Genomic DNA, 13,007 nt, shown 5'->3' with positions numbered 1-13,007 from the left:
GAACCATGTCCTATGGTCTGATGAGACCAAGATTAATTTGTTTGGTTCAGATGGTCTCAAGCATGTGTGGCGGCAATCAGGTGAGGAGTACAAAGATAAGTGTGTCATGCCTACAGTCAAGCATGGTGGTGGGAATGCCATGGTCTGGGGCTGCATGAGTGCAGCAGGTGTTGGGGAGTTACATTTCATTGAGGGACACATGAACTCCAATATGTACTGTGAAATACTCAAGCAGAGCATGATCCCCTCCCTCCGGAAACTGGGTCGCAGGGCAGTGTTCCAGCATGATAATGACCCCAAACACACCTCTAAGACGACCACTGCGTTATTGAAGAGGCTGAGGGTAAAGGTGATGGACTGGTCAAGCATGTCTCCAGACCTAAACCCAATAGAACATCTTTGGGGCATCCTCAAGCGGAAGGTGGAGGAGCGCAAAGTCTCGAATATCCGCCAGCTCCGTGATGTCGTCATGGAGGAGTGGAAAAGCATTCCAGTGGCAACCTGTGAAGCTCTGGTAAACTCCATGCCCAGGAGAGTTAAGGCAGTTCTGGGAAATAATGGTGGCCACACAAAATATTGACACTTCAGGAACTTTCACTAAGGGGTGTACTCACTTTTGTTGCTGGTGGTTTAGACATTAATGGCTGTATATTGAGTTATTTTGAGGGAAGAATAAATTTACACTGTTATATAAGCTGCACACAGACTACTTTTCATTGTGTCAAAGTGTCATTTTGTCAGTGTTGTCCCATGAAAAGATATACTTAAATATCTGCAGAAATGTGAGGGGTGTACTCACTTTTGTGATACACTGTATATATATATATATATATATATATATATATTAATGCTATATGCTGATCAAAATGAATTACTCAGAAGTTCATGTGGCATGCCTTGCGCTCAGCAAAATCATGATTCGAAAATATTGTAATTTAATAATAACAACCTGGCGAGTGCAGCCAATGGGGGAGGCAGTGCGGTGGGGGGTTGACTTCATGTCGTGGAGGGCCCAAAATTATTTTTTGCACTGGGACCAATGAGCCACTGTTATGCCACTGAACATTAAACTATAATTTTTGTGTTATGAAAAGCCTTAGAAACTAGGTATGTCATTCAGGCGGAAAAAGCACAAAAATAGGCTGGGCAGCCAAGGGGTTAAAGCAAATAAAAATCTTTTTCTGTTCTGGATGGTCTTTATCCTCATCATTACCTACAGTCATGATTTCTGGGTAATGACCAATATTGTGTCTGCTGGGCCTTTTCTTCATGACAAGTAGCTTAGCAATTAGAAACAGCCTCAGAGTGGAGATGCTGCCTCTTCAAACTGAGAGGAGCCAGAATCATTTGGAGATCATCTAGAATGCCCTCTGGTCAGGTTCTACTGGAGCCGTGTTAGACAGGTCCCGTCGTACAGAGACCAAAAGGCAGATCCAAAAGCTGTTGATTTGAGATGGGCTGCTATCTCCCAGGAAGAGCTCAAATCTAAAATTCTTAGCTTGCTGCCATCACAACCCTCACTGGTATAAATTATTTAAATACACGACAGGATGAAAAATGTCTTTGCTTGTTATAACTTCTACAAAATTTGCATCAAGGTTAGTGGATCATTAAAACTATTAACGTTCACAGTGTGTCAAAATAAAATCCTATGGGATCACAGCACAGATTGCTTTGTTTCTCCTAAAACACATACTTTTCCACTAATTATCACTAAAGTTTTGTGTTAGCAAAGCATAAACAGTAAACTGTGCATTGCCATGGGTCTAAATAATAAAAGCTGACAAAATCGTATGGCACCTTACAAGCTGTGAGCATGTATAATGCATACAGTGCCAAACACAAAGGAAAAAGAAAAAGGTGTTAGGGAATTTAAGAAAACAATGCTTAGTTCTTTTTATCTACAAATAAAGCAAAGGTTTTAAACATTCGCCAAGTTAAACAGCAGGGGTGTTAGCTAAGTATCTGGTCGAGATGATTTTACTAATGATTTTACTTACTGGTGTTCTCACCAATCACAACACCTCATTTTAGTAATTAATTTACAGCTATAATTTATTCACAAATAGACTGGTGAGAATTAATAGGACAAATCTGAATGAACATTTATAACAACTGCAGATGCTTTCAGGAAGATCTACCACAACCCAAAATTAAACTAATGAAATCCTACTTGGCATGTTCAGCAATGCTTAAAAGGCCCAAGTAACAGTTTGGGCTAAAAAAAAAGGGTTTATCATCGGGGCATGACTGATATGGCATGTGTGGTGTACACCAGGAGAACTGTACTGTACACCCATCTGAATGCCTTGGCATGCATTGTGCTAGCATATTTTGGTGCATGAGACCAGCAAATCAGTTCAAAGTTCAAATTTTGGATGAATTAGAGGGTTCACTTCTGGCAAACTGGTGGTGAGAGCTTCGTCACCTGGGTCTGCTTTAGTGGGACCTGCATAAACAACTGTATAATCATTCGTAGTCGCCGTCTGTTAATCTTTGCACTTTTAAGGTGGGCAAAGACCCAGCATAGGCTTTAGGTAGCTTAAAAGAGATTAATATGACATCACAAGAGATCTGTTGTATGCCAATAGTCTACAGATTTTTTCATCCCATCACATGTGATTATTTTTTACTCTTCTCAATCAGATGCAACATGACTCCCCTCTAGGCCCCCTGGTTAAGAACCACTGAAGTAGATAACAGATAGATTTACTATTTTAAGTCATAAAAGGTCAAGTTTATCAACAAAGTAGTTTGTGATGGTATTAAATGTTTTGGGTTGGCAATAAAGATTAAAAGAAGAAGCAGGTTGTTATTTTGTACAGTTCAGAGTTTCTGGAGAAAAAAGAAAAATGGTCGAGGTTGAAGGCAGAAAGCTGTCCGATTCCGGTTTCCTCTCAGGAGAGACAAAGCAATTACAGAGCAGGCCGGTGTTATCCGAACAGCTATTGTTTTCCTGTGTTTGGCTGCTCTTTTACCTTCATCTGCAGTAAGTTTGGAGGCGATGAAAAGAGAAGCTGGAAGGGCAGGTTTTGTGCCTCTGTGACAAGGGATATTGGCCTATAATTGCCTGGACTTACTGTTAATTAAGCTTCAGCAGGAGATAAGAGGAATGCAGCTCGCTCAGCATGAGTCACTGTGTGACTGTGTTAGTGTGTGTGGGTGAGAGAATATGCTGATAAAAGGAAACTTATATCACAAATTCCAAATGGTTACAGAAGTACTTTACTTAAGTGGCGGAGAGATGAATTGAAAGAAAGGCATAGTACAATATGGAAATTGAAGAAAAAATAATGCTACATTAAAATATAAATGTTAAGCAAAAGATAAAGACTTCCTGCAGATATTTTGACCTATTTTTAAGCTTACGTTTTCTTTATAACAAAAGTTTGAGGGTAGGGGATAATCCCCTTTCTAAATAATTTAGATTTCAATTTCTCTGTGCACTCTGGTGACCTCTTGAGGAGGAACAAAGGCTAACACACGCGTCCTCTGACACTTCTAAAACCTTTGCTCACATCTGTACACCAGTTAGTGGCGGATTACTACTGGGAACCTTAGTATGTACACCAATCAGCCATCATAACATTAAAACCACCTCCTTGTTTCTACACACACTGTGCATTTTATCAGCTCCACTTGCCATATAGAAGCACTTTGTAATTCTACAATTACTGACTGTAGTCCATCTGTTTTTCTGCATACTTTGTTAACCCCCTTTCCTGCTGTTCTTCAATGGTCAGGACTCTCCCAGGACCACCACAGAGCAGGTATTATTTAGGTGGTGGATCATTCTCAGCACTGCAGTAACACTGACATGGTGGTGGTGTGTTAGTGTGTGTTGTGCTGGTATGAGTGGATCAGACACAGCACCGCTGATGGAGTTTTTAAACACCTCACTGTCACTGCTGGACTGAGAATAGTCCACCAACCAAAAAAAATATCCAGCCAACAGCGCCCCGTAGGCAGCATCCTGTGACCACTGATGAAGGTCTAGAAGATGACCAACTCAAACAGCAGCAATAGATGAGCGATCATCTCTGACTTTACATCTACAAGGTGGACCAACTAGGTAGGAGTGTCTAATAGAGTGGACATTGAATGCACACTTTATTTAAAAACTCCAGCAGTGCTGCTGTGTCTGATCCACTCATACCAGCACAACATACACTAACACACCACCACCATGTCAGTGTCACTGCAGTTCTGAGAATGATCCACTACCCAAATAATACCTGCTCTGTGGTGGTCATGACCATTGAAGAACAGGGTGAATACAGGCTAAAAAAAGCATGCAGAGAAATAGCTGGACACAGCTGAATTACAGTCAGTAATTGTAGAACTACAAAGTGCTTCTATGTGGTAAGTGGAGCTGATAAAATTGACAGTGAGTGTAGAAACAAGAAGGTGGTTTTAATGTTATAGAAACAAGAAGGTGGTTTTAATGTTATGGCTGATCAGTGTACGTAGAAATCACAATATTACCTCTGTACTGTCTTACCTCCTTTTAGATATGGCTAATTCTATTTGTTGAGCATCAGGCCAGGCCAGTGGCACTGTTGGTGGGCTAGTATATAAGACCACTGCATCATTAAATGCTTTGAAAGATTTTCTTTTTTTGCACAGTGCACAGTGGGTTCTGATCTCTGGTCTTTCACTTGGTGGACTGGAGAAACATACAGGGTGGGAAGGAGGGGAGGGTGGTCAGGTTTTGACCTATTACTATTAGGGAGCCATTGTAGTCCCTTGAGTGTAACACACAGGCACACTAGCATGCTAAGTGAGTGCTAGTGAAATAAAATACAAAAGTAAAATGTAAAACGTAAAAAAATTATACATACTGTACATAAGAAATACAGGATTGAGTAACCACTGAAATAAATGAACCGCACAAGGACAGCCAGGGGAGCAATACTGTGCATCCACTCTATAAAGGGAAAGTATTTATAGAAGGCTTGAAATTGCATTGCAGGTGCTAAATTTATATTTTTGTACTGTTGCCATTCTGAATGTTGTGTGCCATTATGTACATGCATCGGAGGGAGTGTGTGTTAGGCAAATATCTACCCTTCTTGGACGCGATTGGGGTCCCCTGCGGCGGGAGACTAATTGGTTGTGGTAAATTGGAATAAATAAAATAGAAAAAATGCAATATTAGTTTGCAAGTGCTTTTAAATGGGAAATGTAGATCAGGGTTCTAGTACAGTGCTGATGTTAATTATTTATACACCTTTATTGCTACGTCTGCTTCATTTGGAGCAGACTCTGAAAACACAAGGTGCAAGGCAGTAGGGCACATAAAGTATACCAATTATTTATCTACATCTAGTGGAAATGTAAAGTAACCAACCCACCAACTGGCATGTCCAGTAATGACATAGAAAGGTTATTCTGCTCATTTAAAAATGAAATATTCTGTACATCTTTGTGTTATTAAGTTTGCATTTGATGTGGGGGTCAGGTTACGTGGTGTGAAGGTGACATAGTGTGCAGGGTCTGAATGGTCCCTCTAATGAACTTGCAGTTTCAAAATCCTTAATGAATTTCCAATACTTCTTAAGTCTAAAGATTGGCTAGGGATCATTACCTCAACTCTAGAGTTATTTTGCCTTTTTAGGAGAGTCTGTAGGTACAGAGATTACTGGAGTGCCGTTACTGCCGTTGTTGTTCTCGCTTCTTTACGTCTGTTGTTTATATGATTTACGATTTATGGCAACAAATGTTTCAAGATAGCAAAAAAAATCTATAGTTGGCTTTTAAAAATGGTTTATCATTGGGGCATAATAAGTAGCTAGTTTTTTGTTGGTACCATGTAATGTGTGTAAGAATATATCTTATGAATGTAATCTGGGACAAACATCAGTGATGTATCCTGGGGTCAATTTTGTTGTGTTTTGGGTCTTTTATCATCAGATTCCCTTACCCAGGTAACCCAACCTATGGTGATAAGTTCCCATATTGTGTCCCAGCTGCACTAGGAACCAGCCCTCTTAATCCAGAACCACCTTGTGTATCTCTCTGCACCATCATATGTAGATGTTAGGGTCCTCCTTTTAGTCTGCACTACTTTACCAAGCTGAGGAAGGACTTCAAAGTGATTGACCTGCAAAACTCTGGCAGCCTATCACTATTGGCACTTGGTGCTCTTCCTTTAATGTGCCTCCTTCATGCATTTTTCCCAGATAACCATGTCAGTAAGAAGTGTCATGGTGGCTGTGTGTCCTGGATACTTCTAGATCTACTCTGAACTGCAAGTCAGCAGCTGAAGCAAGTAGGCCTGTTGCTGGTCTTGGTTGTGGTGTGGGGTTCTCTCAAGCCTTGACAAAAATAGATTTCACTGCCAGGCCAATGGTCTGGCTGTGGTATTGGATGAGGTAACTGTCTCAGCAACTTCTTCGAGCACCTGGGTGAATCACTGGGTGAATTCACTATGTGAATCTGGGCAGCTGCTTAGGATGGTATTTCACTCCTTCCCCAGACATTGAGTTTTGTAAGACTTGGCAAGCCATCATACCTTTATGCAGATGTGATATCAGCCTGCAAAATGTTGCATCAGGTAACTAGGCACTTACTGCACAATTCCATATTGTCTATGCACCCTGCTGTCTCAGATCCACCATCCTGCCAGTTCTTACTTTATCCACACCTACCTGAACTTCAACATGGATTAAATAGTGTTTTACCTTTCCCTGAGCTTTCTCTACTGTGATCCCTTGGGAATAGCCTAGGTCTGCTTAGTCAATAGCTACTTTTCTCACCAGAGCCTTTTACCTTAGCTGAGACTCTTACAGCTTCTTGCCTGTTCTCCACTTCATACCAGTTCTGACCTCAGTGCCAGCTGATTACATTCTGGGGTTCCTCAAGCTTCTATACTGGCATGCCTCTCTAGCTTGTGTCACCATAAACCCTTCAGTGAGGCTGCTGACTAGGAGTTGTTGCCATACTACTGGGTGATGTTACTATTGATGCTATTGCTATATAGTGTTGCACTACTGAGACTGTGAGAAATACCAAGCCACCTATGAAGGTGACTGCTGATCTTTACTTCCAGGGACTCCACTGTTGCCACAGGGACCTCATAAACTAGCATTAACCACAGAATTCTGGGCAGAATAGAGTGCTGGTCAAGTAAAGGCAAATTTATTTGTACAGCACTTTTTACAGTAGACACTGTCTCAAAGCAATTCTACAGAATCCAGGATGAAAATCCCATGATGAGCAAGCCTAGGGCAACAGCAGCACGGAAAAACATTGAGATGAACCAGATCCAGGACTCTCTTCGGGTGGCCTGAGTTATATGAAAAAAAAAAAGACAGAATAGAAATGAATTAATAAAATGCTTTTTAACAACAGTATAAGCAGGAATACTATTTTAATTTTGTGGGCCTCTCACTGCTCTGCACCTTGTGAATAAAGTAAACATGTTGGGTTGTAGTTTTCAATAAGTTTACTCAAATACTGTGGTCCTTGGGAATAGTACTGGCCTAAAAAGTTGACCCCTAAACAGTAAAAACGTCCATAAAAAGGTCCAGTACTCTGTTATACAGTGAAGGTAAGTAATAGTAAATAGTAAATAAAGAATAATGGTGTGGATTTTTATTATACATCTTTGTTGCTTGGGGAATATCATACATTTATGTTGTGTCAGGAGCATCATTCTTCCATGCTGCCTCACAAGAATCAGGTGACTTTACAATTCCATTAACAGCATATAACATAGTTTCTCCTGAACCATAATAGAACCATGTTGCTTTAACAATATCATGAATTCATTATTCTGAAGAAACGTGGTGCAGTTTTGCCATTCTGTTAACAGATGCAGCCATTTTACTCTAGAAGCAACATGCAGCGATGTTGCTCCTGAAACTCCATGCATTCATATTGCTTCAGAAACATCATAAAGCCACGTTGCTCTATGAACATAATAGAGCCATGTTCCTTCAATACCTTCATGCTGATTTTTTTTCTTTATGAAATTTTATATAGATTTTGCTCCAGACCAATCTTGCAATCATGTTGCTCCAGGAACATAATGCAGCCAGTCAGCTTAAGGACAGTCATGCCGTGCTTTTCCAGAAAGAAAGTGCATCTGTATTTTCTTTCAGGAACATCATACAGCTAGATTGCTTTAGGACAATCATGCTGTGCTTTTCAAGGATCATCGTGTAGCTATATTTTCTCCAGGATTATCGGGTAGCCATGTTGCTTTAGGAACACCATGTTACGACTGGAGAATCATGCATCATTAGCTGTGTTGCTTCAGAGCCATCATGCAGCTGTGCTGTGATGCTCCAGGATCATAATCTGGCTGTGTCGCTCACAGGTTTTCTTTGTGTTTTCTTGATGTACAGTGTAGGTGATAAATCAGTCTTATTTGCTCTATGTACATGAATGCTACATCAATACACTTGTTTCAGGGTAGCATTCAATACCATTACCACAACAACCATGCCAGTGCTATTGCTATGCTGACAACAATTTACAAGTGGATTATTAAATAACCATTTTACACATCTAGTAAAATGATGTAATTGTGAAGGGACTAAGAATTTCAGAATTTAAGGTAGCCATGCTAGGCTAAGAATATATTTAATCATTCAGGGGTGGTTTCCCGGACAGAGATTAAGCGTAGTCCTAGACTAAAACTAGATTAAACTAGATTAAAAGAAATCTGCTTTCTCAGGCATGGCTTAAAATAGGCCTAGATTAAGCCTAACTCTGAATTATCTAATTTGATTTCTTGAAGGAAGATTAGAGCTACTGCAGGACTTAATTGAGGCTTAATTTAAACCTCACAGGAGGCAGGTTTAACTTCATATTAATGTTGTTTGTCAAAGAAAACAAATGGATTACTTGCATTATGTCAATGAAGATCAGCAAGTACCACCAGCTAGACATGTTCTTGCTGACAAAAGTGACCCGTTACATAATTTTGATCGTTTTAAAATGTTCAACCCCAAATCAGAAAAAATTGGGACAGTATGGAAAATGCAAATAATAAAAACACAGAGTTTCTTACATTTACTTGGTTTTATTTGATGTCAGACAGGGTGAACCTGAGATATTTCATGTTTTATTTGCTCAACTTCATTTCATTAATAAAAAATCCAGCACATGTTGATCTAAGATCTCAATGTACTTTTCTGCATTAATGCTGCATCACAGAAGTGTAAATGACCTTTGCCAAGGGCACTGACCCACCCCCATACCATGACAGACCCTGGCACTGACACAGCCCCATACCATGACAGACCCTGGTACTGACACACCCCCATACCATGACAGACCCTGGCACTGACACACCCACATACCATGACAGACCCTGGTACTGACACACCCCCATACCATGACAGACCCTGGCACTGACACACCCACATACCATGACAGACCCTGGTACTGACACACCCCCATACCATGACAGACCCTGGCACTGACACACCCACATACCATGACAGACCCTGGTACTGACACCCCCCCATACCATGACAGACCCTGGCACTGACACACCCCCATACCATGACAGACCCTGGCACTGACACACCCACATACCATGACAGACCCTGGTACTGACACACCCCCATACCATGACACACCCTGGTACTGACACACCCCCATACCATGACAGACCCTGGCACTGACACACGACCCCATACCATGACAGACCCTGGTACTGACACACCCACATACCATGACAGACCCTGGTACTGACACACCCCCATACCATGACAGACCCTGGCACTGACACACCCACATACCATGACAGACCCTGGTACTGACACACCCTCATACCATGACAGACCCTGGCACTGACACACGACCCCATACCATGACAGACCCTGGTACTGACACACCCCCATACCATGAGCAGTAAATAAAATAAATAAACTTAAAAAGAGCCTCACAGTGAAGATAAACCGGAGAAGCGCGCGCGCGTGTGTGTGTGTGTGTGTGTGTGTGTGTGTGTGTGTGTGTGTGTGTGTGTGTGTGTGTGTGTGTGTGTGTGTGTGTGTGTGTGTGTGTGTGTGTGTGTGTGTGTGTGTGTGTGTGTGTGTGTGTGTGTGTGTGTGTGTGTGTGTGTGTGTACCTTTAGAAGAGACGCTTTGTTCACAGTATCGCTATAAGTGATTCATTGATTCATGAGTTGATTCCTTTTATGTGAAGCGTAAGTTTCTCTTCTCAGTTATCTCTCCGTGTTTACTGTTATTAATTAAATGTCAGGTGATGTAAACAGATGATTGCAGCATCCAGGAAAGGAAAGTCTTTGATGAGCAAAGTTTGTCAACAAATGTGTGAGAAAATGATTGAAATGTTTACAAGCAATGTACCTCAAAGAAAGATTGGAAGGGATTTGCATGTTCTCCCTCTACAGTGAATAATATCAAACAATTTAAAGAAATCAGAAGGAATTTCAGTGCGTAAAGGCCAAGGGTGCAAACTTAAGCTGATCGCCCGTGATCTTCCATCCCTCAGACACTGCATCAAGAACCGCCACTCAACAATAGCTGATATAACCACATGGGTGAGGGATTAGTTTATCAAACATTTAATTACATTGGACAACAGGGTAAAAAAGTATGTAGAGAAACAGATGGACTACAGTCAGTAATTGTAGAACTACAAAGTGCTCCTTTATGGTAAGTGGAGCTGATAAAATAGACAGTGAGTGTAGAAACAAGGAGGTGGTCATAATGTTATGCCTGATCAGTGTATTTAGCAAGCATGTGAAAATTGTTTTAGCTGGGTAGTTAGCAGTCATAAGTGTTGCCGTTGCCTGCTAAATAAAGCTATTAGGCATGGATTACAGCTAATTTTTTTGGCTCTTCCCCCAGTTCTCTTCTATACTTGAAGCAGTTTCAAGAAAAACCAGTACGTTTTGCAACAAGTATATAGATTTGAAGTTGTGATGCCATGTTTAAGCAGTTTCAATTGAAAAGTGCAGATTTTGTTTTACATAATTACCTCCAGGGGTGGTACGGTGGTGCAGTGAGTAGCGCAGTATGATATCCCGGCCGGGCGGCCAGGGTTCTTTCTGCATGGAGTTTGCATGTTTTTTTCTGTGGTTTCCTCTGTATTCTTAGATTTCCTCTCACAAGTCTAAAGACATTGTCATGCATGTGCCCTGTGATGGACTGGTGACCTGTCCAGGGTGTATCTTCCCGTTACCAGGATAAAGCAGTGGTAAAATAGATAATAGATGGAATAATGAATAAATAATTACCTCCAGATTAATTGTATATCCACAAAGTTCATCTGTTTAGTAGTTGTAGTCTAAGAGCAAGACTTGTGGCCCAGAGTTTTAGGCTTCAGTTCCTTTACTGGTCCTTTTGCCAGTGTCAAGAGTGTAGCCACCATGAGAAAATCATCCTGGATGCAAGATGCTCGAGAGGTGAAGGTGGGTGCTGTATGTATGATGACAATTAGAGAAGAGAACATTTAATAAAGTGTTGGGTATTTTGAGACAAGTTATCAGATGTTAATTGCATGTCTTTAAAAATATAATAAGCTACAACACCAAAACAACTGACAAGTGACATAAATAATATTGTTATTAGGCATATATATTAGGCATTAGTATATATATATACTGTATATATATATATATTATATCAAATGATAATAAATTATAAACTATAGTAAATTACCTGGCTTGACAGGGCCATGGGCACTCAGGGCTTAGTGATATGCATGGATGAAGTCTAGCTCCTCTTGTCCAGTCCCACAGAAGAGCTACTGTAGCAAAAAATGCTAAAATGTTAATGCTGGCTATGGCAGGGAAATATCAGAACACCCAATGCCTTGTACCTGTGGGCAGTTCTGGCCCCTGTCTACCACCTAAAGCATCTACTGTACAATAGGCACATGAACATTAGAACTAGACAGGTCTTTGAATGGATATAAATGCCATTATTTTGTATGAATCCACATTTAGTTGACATTTAGTTATTTATTTTATTCATAATTTTACTTATTTAATTTAATTTAATTTATTTGTTTATTATTTTTTACTAATTTGTTTTTGTATTCAGACCCTTTTCAGGTCAGGTGTATCCTGTTTGTTTAATTATCCTTGAGCTGAATTCAGCTAATGTCAACTGCAAATGCAAATTAAATTTTATAAACCAAAGAAAGTTGGGACAGTAGAAAAATGTAAAATAATAACAACAACAACAATAATAATAATAATAATAATAATAATGATAACAATAATAATAATAACAATAACAATAATAATTACAAAAATAATAATAATAACACTAATAATAGCAATAATAATAATAACACTAATAATAATAACAATAATAATACTAATAATAATAATAATAATAATAATACTAAAATAATAATATTAACACTAATAATAATAATAATAACAAAACAGTTAATAATAATAATAATAACAATAATAATAATAATAATAGCAATAATAATAATAATACTAACACTAATAATAATAGCAATAATAATAATAACAATAATAATAATAACAATAATAATACTGACAATAATAATAATAATAATACTAAAAATAATAATATTAACACTAATAATAATAATAACAAAACAATATTAATAATAATAATAACAATAATAATAGCATTAATAATAATAATAATACTAACAATAATAATAATAATAATGATAATAATAATAATACTAACAATAATAATAATAATAATGATAATAATAATAATACTAACAATAATAATAATGATAATAATAATACTAATGATAATATTAATAATAATAATTAATAACAAAACAATAATATTAATAATAATAATAATAATAGTAACAATAATAATACTACTACTAATAATAATAATAATAATACAGTTAATTAATTAAAAAGCTTTTTAATTAAAATGTTTTTTAGGTTTATTTTGACTTTTATTTCAGTGCTGACAGTATGAAACCAAGATACCGTTTGTCAAAGTAAATGTAACAAACACAGCATTTGTTTTAATAATAATGAGTTTTTCTGATTTGGGGTTTGTATGAAATACACA

The sequence above is a fragment of the Trichomycterus rosablanca genome, chromosome 14 (assembly GCF_030014385.1).
Source record: "Trichomycterus rosablanca isolate fTriRos1 chromosome 14, fTriRos1.hap1, whole genome shotgun sequence".
In the NCBI taxonomy this organism is placed as follows: domain Eukaryota; kingdom Metazoa; phylum Chordata; class Actinopteri; order Siluriformes; family Trichomycteridae; genus Trichomycterus; species Trichomycterus rosablanca.
The sequence above is the reverse complement of the archived record's forward strand: the minus strand, read 5'-3'. Positions refer to the sequence as shown.